The sequence below is a fragment of the Pinus tabuliformis genome, chromosome 4_2 (genome assembly GCF_031772625.1).
Source record: "Pinus tabuliformis cultivar Carrire ecotype Pingquan chromosome 4_2, CPIR1, whole genome shotgun sequence".
NCBI classification, from domain to species: Eukaryota; Viridiplantae; Streptophyta; class Pinopsida; order Pinales; family Pinaceae; genus Pinus; species Pinus tabuliformis.
Window position 1 is genome coordinate 647,088,149 of NC_142304.1, and position 13,240 is coordinate 647,101,388.

General features: G+C 36.9%; 1 pseudogene; it reads right to left on the reverse strand.

Moving 5' to 3' along the window:
• The window catches only part of LOC149171038 (uncharacterized), a 49,491-nt pseudogene that overhangs the window by 27,438 nt on the left and 8,813 nt on the right, over positions 1 to 13,240 (reverse strand).

Consider the following 13,240-nt stretch of genomic DNA (forward strand, 5'->3'; position numbering starts at 1 on the left):
CTTCATACTGCCACGTCATGGTGACGTTAGCCGCCACATGGGTTTATCGAGACCAATAGTATTTGGCCACGTGGATTGTTTGGAGGAGAGAGAAAAGGCCAATCCTTCTCTGGTTTTGCAACTGATTTCATTTTTTAATCGCAATCATCCCTCCCTAGCAGTTTAACACCATCGGCGTATTCCCACCCAATTTCTTAAGAGTGGTTTATCTGTTGGACCCGCTGATCACCGATATGCCTAGACCCGCTGATGATTGATTTTCGATATTGGTGATCACTGGTTTTATCCCAAACCTCTGATTTCCTCATCATTGCCAGGACCCACCGATCCTTGATTTGTGATATCAAACCTCCACTCTATACTCTTCTTTCCTTCCTTTCAAAGGCTACAAACCCCTGAAATTCAACAAGCCATATCTTCTGATCCAGAAGTCCATTTTGGGACTTCCATATAACACTAGAAACCTTATTCCGAGAACTATTTAATGGAGAGGGATTGATTTATTTTTGAGAGCTTATGTGGCTTGAAGTATGGCTTCAATATTCATTTCTATTCTTCACTTTGGATAACTGAAAATTCATTTGGTAGTGAGTGACAACATGGACAACAAGTCGATATAGCATAAATGTCTCACATGAATGAATTACCAACTAGGTGAATTAATAACATCGTTGATTTGATCATTGCTGGAAACCACCTCTACTTCCCCTCAAAACTTGATATCGTAAATCTCTTCTCCACTAGATTTTTTGAGTTGTACTTGAACAGAGTTATAAGACTACAATAATAAAGCTGAAGTCAATAATAAAGTTGAAGAAAATACATATGAGAGGGATAGAGTGAAGGGGAAAACCTTAAGGCTATAGGAAAATAACATAAGAGGAAGAAGACTGAAGTCTCCCTAAATTGATGGCACTAGCAATTCTAAGGTATCATTGGAGCAGTCTGAGATGATAATGTTGAGATTGGAAGGTACTTGTAAAAGGATAAATTGACTACAATTTCAAGCAAGAAGAATGGAAAAAGGAAACTAGTTAGAAGGATAACCATGGTTGATTTAGTATTGAATCTTGGTCGATGCTTAAATGCACAATAAACATATTTCGTATCAATTTTGATGATTTCCATAAAAGTCCAATTTTGTTTAAAATAAAGGGCATGTTCCGAAGATAAATACCTTATAAGTCCAAAGATCACATGCGGGAACTTGCAACATTTTGTAGATGGTGGCATAGCTTATTCAAGGTAATGAAAAAGAAAGAGGGGAGGAATATACACAGAATAAGACAAGGTTGTTGTAAATTAAGCAGACAAAGAGATTGTAAAGGAGAGAGTGAAACCACCAAATGATGGAACAAAGGAGGGTGCCACAAAAGACATTTGAGGCGCAAATATATCATCAAAACCAATTGTATGAAATTTCTCATAAATAAATCGTAAAAGACAATTTTATGTTCAATGCTGAGAAATCTGCCCATGCAAATCGTAATGAACCAAAATTTTGATATAAAAATTCACAGAAAGAAATATCCTGATAAAATGTCCCATTAAAGACTGAGCTCTACATTCTCATGCTAATTAGTATGATAAACTAGGGCCTTCAATAATTATAAGAACTCAAACACAATTATGGCAGGAATTTAGAATTTTGTATAACCACCCTTCACGTTAATGTTGATTAAATTATGTACTTAGGCACATGGTGCACACAAGTACTGTCTTGAGTGTGAAAGTAATGCCTTTGGCCAAATCTATAACAATGTTGAAGCAACAACAAGATGGTGAATATCAGAATCGCCTATCCATGAGATAGACATTTGAATTCAGATGGTAGCAAAATAAGAATAACACCTTGCAGTAAAAGAAGTTGTAACAAAGGAGGGCACAAAGGAGAGGAGGTTCTGCTTATATAATATGTTACACATCAAGGAAGACTGCCAACCTCTAGAAATAGCAGCAAATGTTGCAATTTAGGAAAACACCACTGATAGAGATTAACAAATAGTTATACAATAGTTTTCTCTTTCCCAAAGGTCAAATCCCACACCAAAGAATTATTATATGCATACAAGAGGAGAATGGATGCACCATTGTGTGCACAACAAAGCCTAGAAAATTTCATTGATTTTGACACATATTCAATAGATCTCCACTCTCTCAATGTTAGGGTCCAACCCTAACCCCTTTATTTATGTAATAAGCCCAATGGGCCGACTCAGAGTCATAGTTAGTTAGACAACCAATAAAGCTCAGATTAATAATTTTAAGTGGTTGATCTGCATTAGAGAAAAGGGACCAAAGTTAGCTGTAAATGGGCCATAGTTAATAAATAAAGTGGTTAACCCATGTTATACAAGGTACCACTAGGAGTTAGGGTTTTGGATGTCATTTAGCTATAAAAAGTCTTAGTTAGTAAGGGAAATATCATCGAGTCTTATTGTAATTGAGATATGATTTGTTGGAAGTTTCCTCCTCAAAGAGGCAAGTGAACATTGAATATGATTATGAAGAATAAAACACCTTGCAATTTTTCTTATTTCATGTGATAATTCTGTTTGTTTGGGCTATATTTATTTGTATTTATGGTATTCTAGAGTTTTTGAAGGTCAAGAGTATAACAAGTGGTATCAGAGCACTTTTCGGGGTCAGATGTACCTCCAATTTTCACACAATGTTTTTTTAGGCTAGAGACGTGTGATCTATCGCTGAGTGCATAAACCTATGGATTTGGGGAGGCATGCATGCAAGAACTAAAAGAGTTGGTCACACTTGTTGGACTCCCTTGTAACCCCTGTGGGCACCCCTTCAAGTAATAGCGCATTAGACAAAACCACACATGGATTGCACTTCCATGTACCCTTGGGTATATCGGAAGCTCCCTAGGATCACCTGAAACCTAAGCTTAGATAAGTTGTTGACCGTCTTGATGCTACAATACACTAAGAATAACACTCGAGGCGATTATTCACAAATACAATAAGGTAGTTGGGTAGTACAACTAAGGGTACGGTTGATCCTCCTTAGTTAGCACCCTGAAAGATTAGTCCCAATACTATTGTTGGACCCCTGTGTATATTGTGATACGTAGCACTTGACACTCCTTTGTGATAATAGTTCCCTCCACTATATGAAGACCACCCTCTACATTATCTTCCATATTAGATCTAGCAATTGGGGTTCTGTCGCCACCATACAACTCATATTAAGTAGTTGGGGTTTTCATAGTGCAGGTCAAACTCTTTGCGTAGTGATGGTTTTGGCTGCCATACTCCAGATCAGATCGTCACAACACATTAGATAGTACCAAGACCTTAGGGTTTATGTTACTACAGTTCAGGCCTTATTTTTGCAAGACATTGGGCAATATTAAGATTTCTAGAATTTAGCCACTGTAGTATAGATCAATGGGGAGCAAAATTCCCTTCAGAGTAAAAAAAAAAAGCTTGAGACCATCCCAAGACACTTTCAAGAGACTTAGCCCATAATATTCAAGACAAGGAATGGGTCGTAGTGGCACCATTCGCTTATAAGCCCCAAATTTTTCGACGGTCCCAAATTTTTTCCCGGCGCTAGTTCAAGTGACCCACACCATTAGACTCCCAAGATTGTCGTCTTTCCAAGAAAACTACTCTTAAGCAAGCTCAAAAAATTGATCAGGTTTGGGGTATGTTAGGTACCAGATCTCAAGTTATGACTGCAGAAAAGGCAGTCAAGAGGGTCGACCACCTTGAGAAAATATTCGATGCATTCAAGGAGAATATTATGAAACAACTCTCACAACTAAAAACCCTTATAAAAATGTTTAAATAGGGATCAACCTAATGTTGATGCACACATAGAAGGAGAATCCAACCATCACATTCACTTCCATGGAAATCACCACTCTTCCAACCAGCAAACACCCAAGCTAGATGTGTACAAATTTGATGGCTCTAACCCTACAATATGGGTAGCACAAATGGAACAATATTTCTCCCTTAATGATATCTGCGAAGATGGAACTAAACTACATGTGGGATCCCTTTACTTGGACCAAGAGAGATGGTAGTGGTGGTAGTGGCATCAGAAATGTTATCCATGGAGAGCAACTTGGAACATGTTCTCAAAAGCCATATGTGATCGCTCTGACCAGGAATCTAATTCTTTGGGTCGTCTCACTATGCTCTAAAAAATAATTACAATAAAGGACTACATTGTAGCCTTTGAATAACTGGCCATCAGAAATGATGGTATAGGAGATGACTTCTACTTGGAATGTTTCATTAGTGGCCTAAAAGAAGACATATAAGCATGTGTCCAAATGCACCACCCAGCTACTTGGTTGGATGCATGTCGCAAGGCCTTAGATGTGGAAATTTCCTTAAATTCCCATTCCAATCATTCAAATTTCATCGCCAAGGCACATCCCACCTAGGCTAAAGGCCCCACCCAAACACTTAAGGTTTAAAAGGTGTCATTGATGGAAATGGTGGAAAGAAGGAAACAAGGACTGTGCTACTACTATGATGACAAGTACTCCCATGGACATAAATGCAAGGAACCAAAATTATTTCAAATTGATGCTACTGATAACAGCTCAAAAGATGAAGCTCCATCACTTGAGGTTCTCGAGGAAGAAGCAGGGGAAACCCAAACCGAGAATGATCTCACATCTACGCCCTAATGAGTTGGTTATATCACTACATGCCTTGGCTGGGATTTCTTCTCCTCAGACTCTCAAAAACTGAGGCTTTATTAAACATCAAATAGCAGTGGTATTGATTTATATTTGAAACACTCATAATTTTATCCATAAGAGAGCCACAGAAGCTACTCATTACTTTGTACGGGTGGTATCTAATTTCCAAGTCATTATCGTTGATGGGGGGACCATGAAATGTGAAGGTCGTTGCAAAAATATTAAGCTTCAATTGGGAGACTACCACCTAAAGACCCACATGTTTTCCATTGAAATTTGTGGCTGTGACATTGTCATGGGTGTTCAATGGCTTCACACACTGGGCCTTATCAAAATGGATTTCTAGGAGTTATATATGAGCTTTAAGAAGAAAAACCATATTCATACTTTGAGGGGACTCCAAACTAGTCCTCCTACTATCATCAACTCACATTGAATGGAGAAGCTTTCAAAAAAGGGCCATCATGGAGTAGTCACCCAATTTAATTCCATCTAGTCCATTGAATCCACTACTCCTCATATTCATCTTGAGATGCAATAATTATTAGATCACCACCAATGGGTCTTTGAAAACCCTAGAGAGCTTCCACTCTCTAGGGGTGAACATGATCATAACATCCCTTTGGTCTCAGGTTCCCAACTGCCTAATGTCCACCCACATCAATATCCTTTTTCCCAAAAGAATGAAATTAAAAAAACCATCAAGGAACTTCTTGAAGCTAGTGTTATTTGTCCCAGCATCAACCCTTATTCATATCAAGTGGTTATGGTTCTAAATAAATATGGAGAATGGCACATGTGTCTAGACTTTCGGGCCCTTAACAAGATCACTATCAAGGACACATTTCCTATTCTGGTTGTTGATGATCTACTTGATGAACTACATGGTGCTAAATTATTTACGAGGCTAGACCTCCACTCAGGCTATCACCAAATACACATGAAGGAAGTATACATTCCCAAGACCATCTTCCAAACTCATGAAGTCCATTATGAATTCCTGGTCATGCCATTTGTTCTTTGTAATTCTCCATCTACTTTTCAAAGCCTCATGAACCGCCTTTTGAAATCATATCTTCAAAATTTTGTCTTGGTCTTCTTCGATGACATTCTCATCTACATCATAACTTGGGGCAAACATCTTCAACATGTAGACTAGATATTGCAACTACTTTGAGATCACAAATTATTTGTAAAATTATCCAAGTGCTCTTTTTTCGTGGAAGAAGCCAATAATTTGGGACACATTTTGGGTCATGAAGGAGTGAAATTTGATCTGAAAAAGATTCAGGCAATGCAAGATTGGCCCCAACCAAAAACCTTGAAGAGTTTGAGGGGATTCTTGGGTCTCACGCGCTGCTATTGCAAATTTGTATGCAATTATGGACGCATTGCTAGACCCCTCACTAATATCTCAAGTAAAATTCATTTCTTTCGACTGATGCAACTCAACAGGCCTTCTTGGCTCTCAAACAGGCCACGTTCTCCACTCCCATATTGGCCCTACCTGACTTCACCAAAAAATTTGTGATTGAATGTGATGGTTCAGGTACAGGTATTGGTGTTGTATTAATGCAGGAAGGTAGACCATTGGCTTTCACCAATCAACAAATCAGTGGAAAAAATCTGAGTCAATCTACTTATGACAAAGAAATGATTATCATCTAACATCCAGTAGACACCTCGCGTCCATACTTATTGGGGCAATGTTTCCAAATCCTCACGGACCATCAAAACCTAAAATATTTTCTAAAGAAACTTCTATTGTCCCACAACAAAATAAATGGCTTTCCAAAATGTTGGGATATGATTACAAGATAATTTACAAGAAAGGGCATAACAACGTAGTGGATGATGCTTTATCATGCCATTTTGAGGATGAGAGAACCCTTTTATCAATCTCTCTACCCATACCAGATAGGAATTAAGAGGCCCACAAGGAATGTTTCTCCCACGCCTCTCTTTCCAAACTCATTAATAACTTAAGAGAATATCCTAATTCCTCAGCAAAATACTCTTGGAAGGATGATATTCTTTGCTACAAGGATCGAATAGTGACATCCCCGAACTCCACCCTCAAAATCCGCACCTTGGATGAGCTACACTCATCTGCAATTACAGGAAATTCAGGATTTCAGAATACTGATTCTCGTGCATGTCGTTCTTTCTTTTGTACTGGCATGAAAAACAACATTCTTACTTTCGTAGATGAATGTTATGTGTGCCAACGCAACAAAGGGGAAACAATCAAGTTACTGGGAACCTTACAACCATTACCACTCCCTCCTTATGTTTGGACAGATGTTTCCATTGATTTCATCACTGGTCTCCCAACGTCAGGCAACACACCAGTCATCATTGTGGTTGTTGACAAACTTTCTAAATATGCTCATTTTTTCACTTTAACACACCCATTTATCCCCACTTTGGTGGCTCAAGTTTTCTTGTACTAGATCTTGAAACTGCACGGCATGCCGACTTCCATTGTGTCTGATCAAAACCCCACTTTTACCACCAAATTTTGGTAGGAACGTTTCAAACTATAGAGCACATAACTCCAACTAAGTACCGCCTATCATCCCCAAACTAATGGTTAAATAAAAATTTTCAAAAAATGTTTGGAGACCTATTTGAGATGATTCACTTAAGACAAGCAACATCAATGGGTACCATGGCTACCTTTATCTGAATGGTGGTATAATACTACTTATCATGAAGCCACGAAGATGACTCTATATGAGGCAGTGTATGGCAAACTCCCACCTTTGCTTGTTTTTTATATCCCTGGATGTTCTAAAGTACAAGCAATTGATCGACTCCTACAGAATCATGCCACCATGATCGCTCATCTCAAAGATAATCTACATCAAGCATAGAACTGAATGAAGAAATAGGCTGATGAACATCATTCTAAGTGCTCATTTTAAGATGGTGATGAGGTATTCCTGTGACTCCAATCATATAAGCAAAAATATCTCAAAGAAAAGGGTTGCTAGAAACTAGCACCAAAATTCTATAGGTCTTATCAGATACTTCAACGCATAGGATAAGTTGCCTACAAACTAGCCTTGCCACCTACTTCAAAAATCCATTTTCTCTTCCATGTATTATGCCTCAAGAAAGTGGTGGGGAACAACTGTAGAGTTCAAACAAGTCTACCCGAATTGGTTGAGGAAGGCTAACTTTGGCTCCGACCAAAACAGGCCCTCGATACTTGTGAATGACATCTCTGCAGGTGCACAATCAAAGAAGTCCCCATCAAGTGGAAAGACACCCCTCCAGAATATGCGACCTAGGAACCAACCACTATTCTTTAGCAGTTTTTGCAGCTTCAACCTTGAGGACAAGGCTTCTTTTGATGGGGGAGGGATGTTAGGGTCCAACCCTAACCCCTTTATTTATGTAATAAGCCCAATGGGCTAAGTCATATTCATAGTTAGTTAGAAAGTCAATAAATTCCGCATTAATAATTGTAAGTGGTTGACCCGCATTAGAGAAAAGCGAACACAATTAGTTCTAAATGGGCCATAGTTAATAAATAAAGTGGTTAACCTGGGTTATGCAAGGGACCACTAGTATTTAGGGTTTTAGATGTCATTTAACTATAAATAGTCTTAGTTAGTAAGGGAAATATCATCGAGGCTTATTATAATTGATCTCTGCTCTATTGGAGGTTTACCCCTCGAAGAGGCAAATGAACATTGAATCTACTTCTAAATAATAAAATACCTTGTAGTTTTTCTCATTTCATGTGATAATTTTGTGTTTTGGGCTATATTTCTTCTTATTTATGGTATTCTGGATTTCTCGCAGATCAAGAGTATAACACTCAATCTAACAATTTTTCTTAAGTCTGGACATCAAGGATTGGTACCCACTTTCAAGAATACAGAGAATAAAGCATCCTCTAAGGCAACCATAACTGCATACCATTCTGGACAACTTTCTCAAAGTCATGTTTGAACTCAGTCATAAGGAATTTTCAAAGCAGATGAGTATCTTCGGAACGTTTAGTCCAATGGGAAAGAAAAAAAGCCTAACAATTTCTATTAAAATAAAGAAAGAGAAGATGGATGAGGTTATCACCAAGAATGGAGTGCCTTCATGTCACTCTAGAGGCTCCAAATTCTGTCGACTCAAGCAACATCTGGAAAGCCAAAGAGATTAATGGCTTTCCCTCTTGAGAATATATAAGGAGAAAATGAAGATGGTATTCTTGTTCTGGACAAAGGTTTAGCTACATATTTTCAATTTTCGAAACCAAAGAGGCAAGAATTCATGATTTTGTTGTAGATCTAGATAACATAGCATTTCCTTTATTTACTGAGGGTCCAAATGTGATTATACAAAGTTTTATGGTAATGCTCAACAATTTTTCATGCCCAAGGTACCTAACTACTTTTGATTGCAATTTGGTGTTAAGATAGAATAGAGATGAACATACTAGGTATGGCTAACAATAATGAAGGTCGACTTAAAAGCTACTTACTCATACTCCTCCGATGGGACTAATTCTAGTGCCAAAAATTGTCAAGTTGGTACGAAATTTAGATGCTAAACCCCACTTACCTACAATTGTTAAGGTTGATAAGTTAAGGTGTTAATTTCCTTTTTAGACCATTTTCTCTGCTCATTAGCTTGGTTCACGACAAAAGTAAAAGGGATGCAAGAAAGCCGAAATGAAAGTAAGACTATTGCATATTACATATGGCCAACCAAAGACATAACCTTATTACCTTAAAATAGCCTGATCTGGCAGGGTACATCAATAAGTCAAACAACACATAATAACAAGACCATTGTCTCTTTTTAATAGGAATTTTGATGGCAGCTTAAGCAACTTGTCTATGGTAATCATATGACTAGCCTTAATTACAAGGAAGTAAAAAAACGTATAATTAATATGGTGCTTACAAAACACCAATTTTTAGAATTCACCTGCAGTACCATTTCAGTGGTTTTATTTGTGAAAGCTTCTTTATGTGCTCTTACAATACATTAATAAAATTGTTCAAAAGAAGCAAGGATCTAGAAAATAAACCTGATAATTTATACTAAAACCATTCATATTGTCGAGGTGACAAATTTGTCAAAAATGTGAAGAACATGACCTAGAAAACATTCCAAAATTTCTACCTATGTTTCACAAACAACTAATGAGAAGAGTCCCTCAACCAAAGAGTGATATGTGTCTAAGTTACCAGAAGTGGGAAAAGGGAATAGAAGCAGGAATAGAGTGAGAGTTTGAACTAGAGGGTTTCAGGAGATAAGAAACATAAACCCCAACTTCCTTGGTGTATTTTACAAATGCAAAACTGATCAACAATGCACTAAGTTAGTGTCAAGACACGAACAAAATGAAAAATAGGTCACCTGGTCATGTTTATGTAATATAGATATGAATATAAGATAAAACCTATGATAAGGGGAATAGGCACACATAAAATGAAGTCGTGTATTTGATTCTATGATGTTATAGCCTATAATAAATCACTATATAGATATTTAAAAAAGATGGTCATTGGGAAAAAAACTAACATGTTACCCCTAATTTTGAACCAGGCCTCTATACACTACTTGTGAGAAGCAGCCAAATTATTCTTGCAGGAATAACCCAACACAATAGATGCCCCTGCCTCTTTCTTGGTCTCCAGAGTAATATGTCATAGTCTACACTCCTTCTCAGACCGACTCCCAATACTGTCTAATTTCCTCCCTTGATCAGAAGGTGCATTCCCTTATGGTGCCTTCACCTCTAGGTCAGGACCCTTCTCATGATCTACATTCGAACAATCAGAAAGAGAACACCTTGTGAGATCTGAAATTCCTACAATATCAATATGAAAAGCATTAGAATAATCATATTTCATCATCATAAGTTCCTCCATTTGAAGTATACTGTGAATGCCATGACTGATCTTCAACATCAGAATAATTTGGGTTGTCTTCACATCCATCCATAGTTGGTCTGCATCAGATGGGTTCCTCTGACTCCTCATATGATGGAACATTTTTCTACTCATCTTTAACTGCAAAAATTGAAGACCTCTCCAAGAAAACGTAGAATGGGCTATAAAATTTGGCTTAATCATCAATATGACTGAAAAAGCCCCCGTATTTCCCCCATTTCTCTTCAGAACTCTTTTTTCTCGCACTTACTATGTTTATGTGCTTAGGGACCACAACCAACAAGCAATACCCCAACAACAACAACGATCATTTATCATTTGTTATGTGTTGGGATGCACCCAATATTATCTAAGAAAATATCAAGTCCAAAACTGTAACTTTGAGAAATCTCCTTTGAGATGGCATGTGAATAACAATGCTCTTTAACGTCAATGATGACATGTGAGGGAGATGGAAAATGGGGCTCAGTGCAATTCAATTATGGAGGTATTTTTGAGGGGGCTCGATTGACCAACATGAAGGAGAAGGGTACAACATGCCAAAGAGGAGGGCATGAAAATGAAAAGTGGAAGGGAGGGCATAGGTATGGTGAAGGGTAGAGAGCTACAGAAATAGGTAGGTAGTAGAAAACAATTTGGACATATGATAAAATTACATTGGTTGGAGGGACATACATATGGAAAAAATTTATTGGTTGGAAGGGTGAAATCCAAGCTTTCCCATTGGTTGGGGTGAACAATGTCTTCCCACCCCAAGCGAGCAAAGAAATGTCTATGGGCATAAAATTAAAAACAAATTATTAACAGAATATGATTATCCATGGAAAGTTTGATTTTTTTTCAAGTTGGAAATAAATTTAGAAATAAAATAAAAATAGAAACAAAACAATAGAAATATTGAATCTTATATTTAAAAATAACTATAAAACAAAGTTAATTTACATAATTGGGAAAATTAATTATTATCTTTGTGATATAAATTATATTGTAATTAAAAATATGTTAAAAATCGTTATATTATAAAAAAATCAATTTATTTAATGGAATATCTTAATATAAATATGAATGTAAATGTGAATAAAAGGATGCAAATATCTCTCAAAATATATATCTAAAAACAATAAAGAGTAACAAATATAAATAAATTGGAAAAGTGTATTAGGGTGGATTGTGCTAGGAATCTTATCCACAACTAATTGCTTTTTGATTTGGATAGTCTTCCAACAGTTATGACACTCCCTATGATGAAGAGAAAATGTTTTTCCTACATATTTGTGGAAGAGGTATGTAGTCTTTGAAATGGAGGACCCTTTTCCATTGTTTTCGGTGCTTTGTATGAGTGTTAAGTATCAAATGTATTAGTCGTTTATTGCAGTAAATAATGCATGTGATTGTTTGCTTTAGGGTTTGGTGGATTTTTGTGAAGTATTAAAGCACATTCGATATGGGCAACAACTAAAATCCAACTTTTTGGTGGCCAGCCACATAGTGAATAAGAACAATTATCGTATAATAAATCACACTATTGGATGCACACACTAGATATTCTACCCAACCATAAACTATGTTTCTATAGTTCTCTTAGTAGCAGGTCATAATAGTTCGTCCCCAAGCCAACATTATGAATCCACAATAAAGGATGCCTCCTATAACACGTTATTGTCAACTCATAGCTCAATAACTACTAAAATCTTACATCAATATAATTCCTATAGGAAGTCCCATCCACAAACTCTTTCTTTCCCCTCAGCCTGTGTAATCCAAGTAATGGGATCCCCTTATGTGTCCGTCAGGCTATTCCACTTCCCTAGAGATCTCTAGCATAAACTGGCCAGGAAATATCTTTTTGTGTCGGTCCACAAAGTCTAGTTGATAAGAAACAATTTCCCTTACTCATGGGTAATGTCCTCAATATAAAATCACTCACAAACATAATATGTATTGTTCAACCCCAACCCCAACCCCACAAGCAAAGTTATCTTCAACCCAACTATGAATAACTTCTCTTCCAAGCACATAAGAATCTATTTTATTCCTTTCTCCTAGTTGTAAACATTAAACTATCTCCATATTTGAATATCATTTTCTCCCATGCATGTTTGAGACAAAAGTATTGCACTTATCCCATGATTTCAGTAACTATGTGAGTTTTCCTTCCAACCAAAACTCTTACACATTCAATGGGTAGGTTTTTCAAATAACGAAAAACAAAATTAGAAGGATCATTACTAAAAATTATTTAGAAAGGAGGATTGGGTTTATTAGACATATATAACTTTCAAACGGACCCCTTTTAAACCCCCTTTCTTGTGGAAAAATGCCACATGACTCTATCCTTATCCATTATGGTCAATGATGTACTTTATTTTTATTACATTTGATATATATAGTCTACATATTACATTTCTTAGCCCATGGCCATACATCATTTTAGAAACATACATTGTTAGTCTCAAGATTACAAATTGGGGCCTTACATTCTCCCCCTCCTACATTTTGCACCATTCATGGTGGAAATTATGATATCAGTGTACATGTACATAGATACAAAATTTTACATCAATACTCAATAATTTTGGAGTTTAACAAAACCTATATTAGTTCCAAGTAGCAACTCTCATTCCCCTCAACTTGCATAATCAAAATAAGTCTA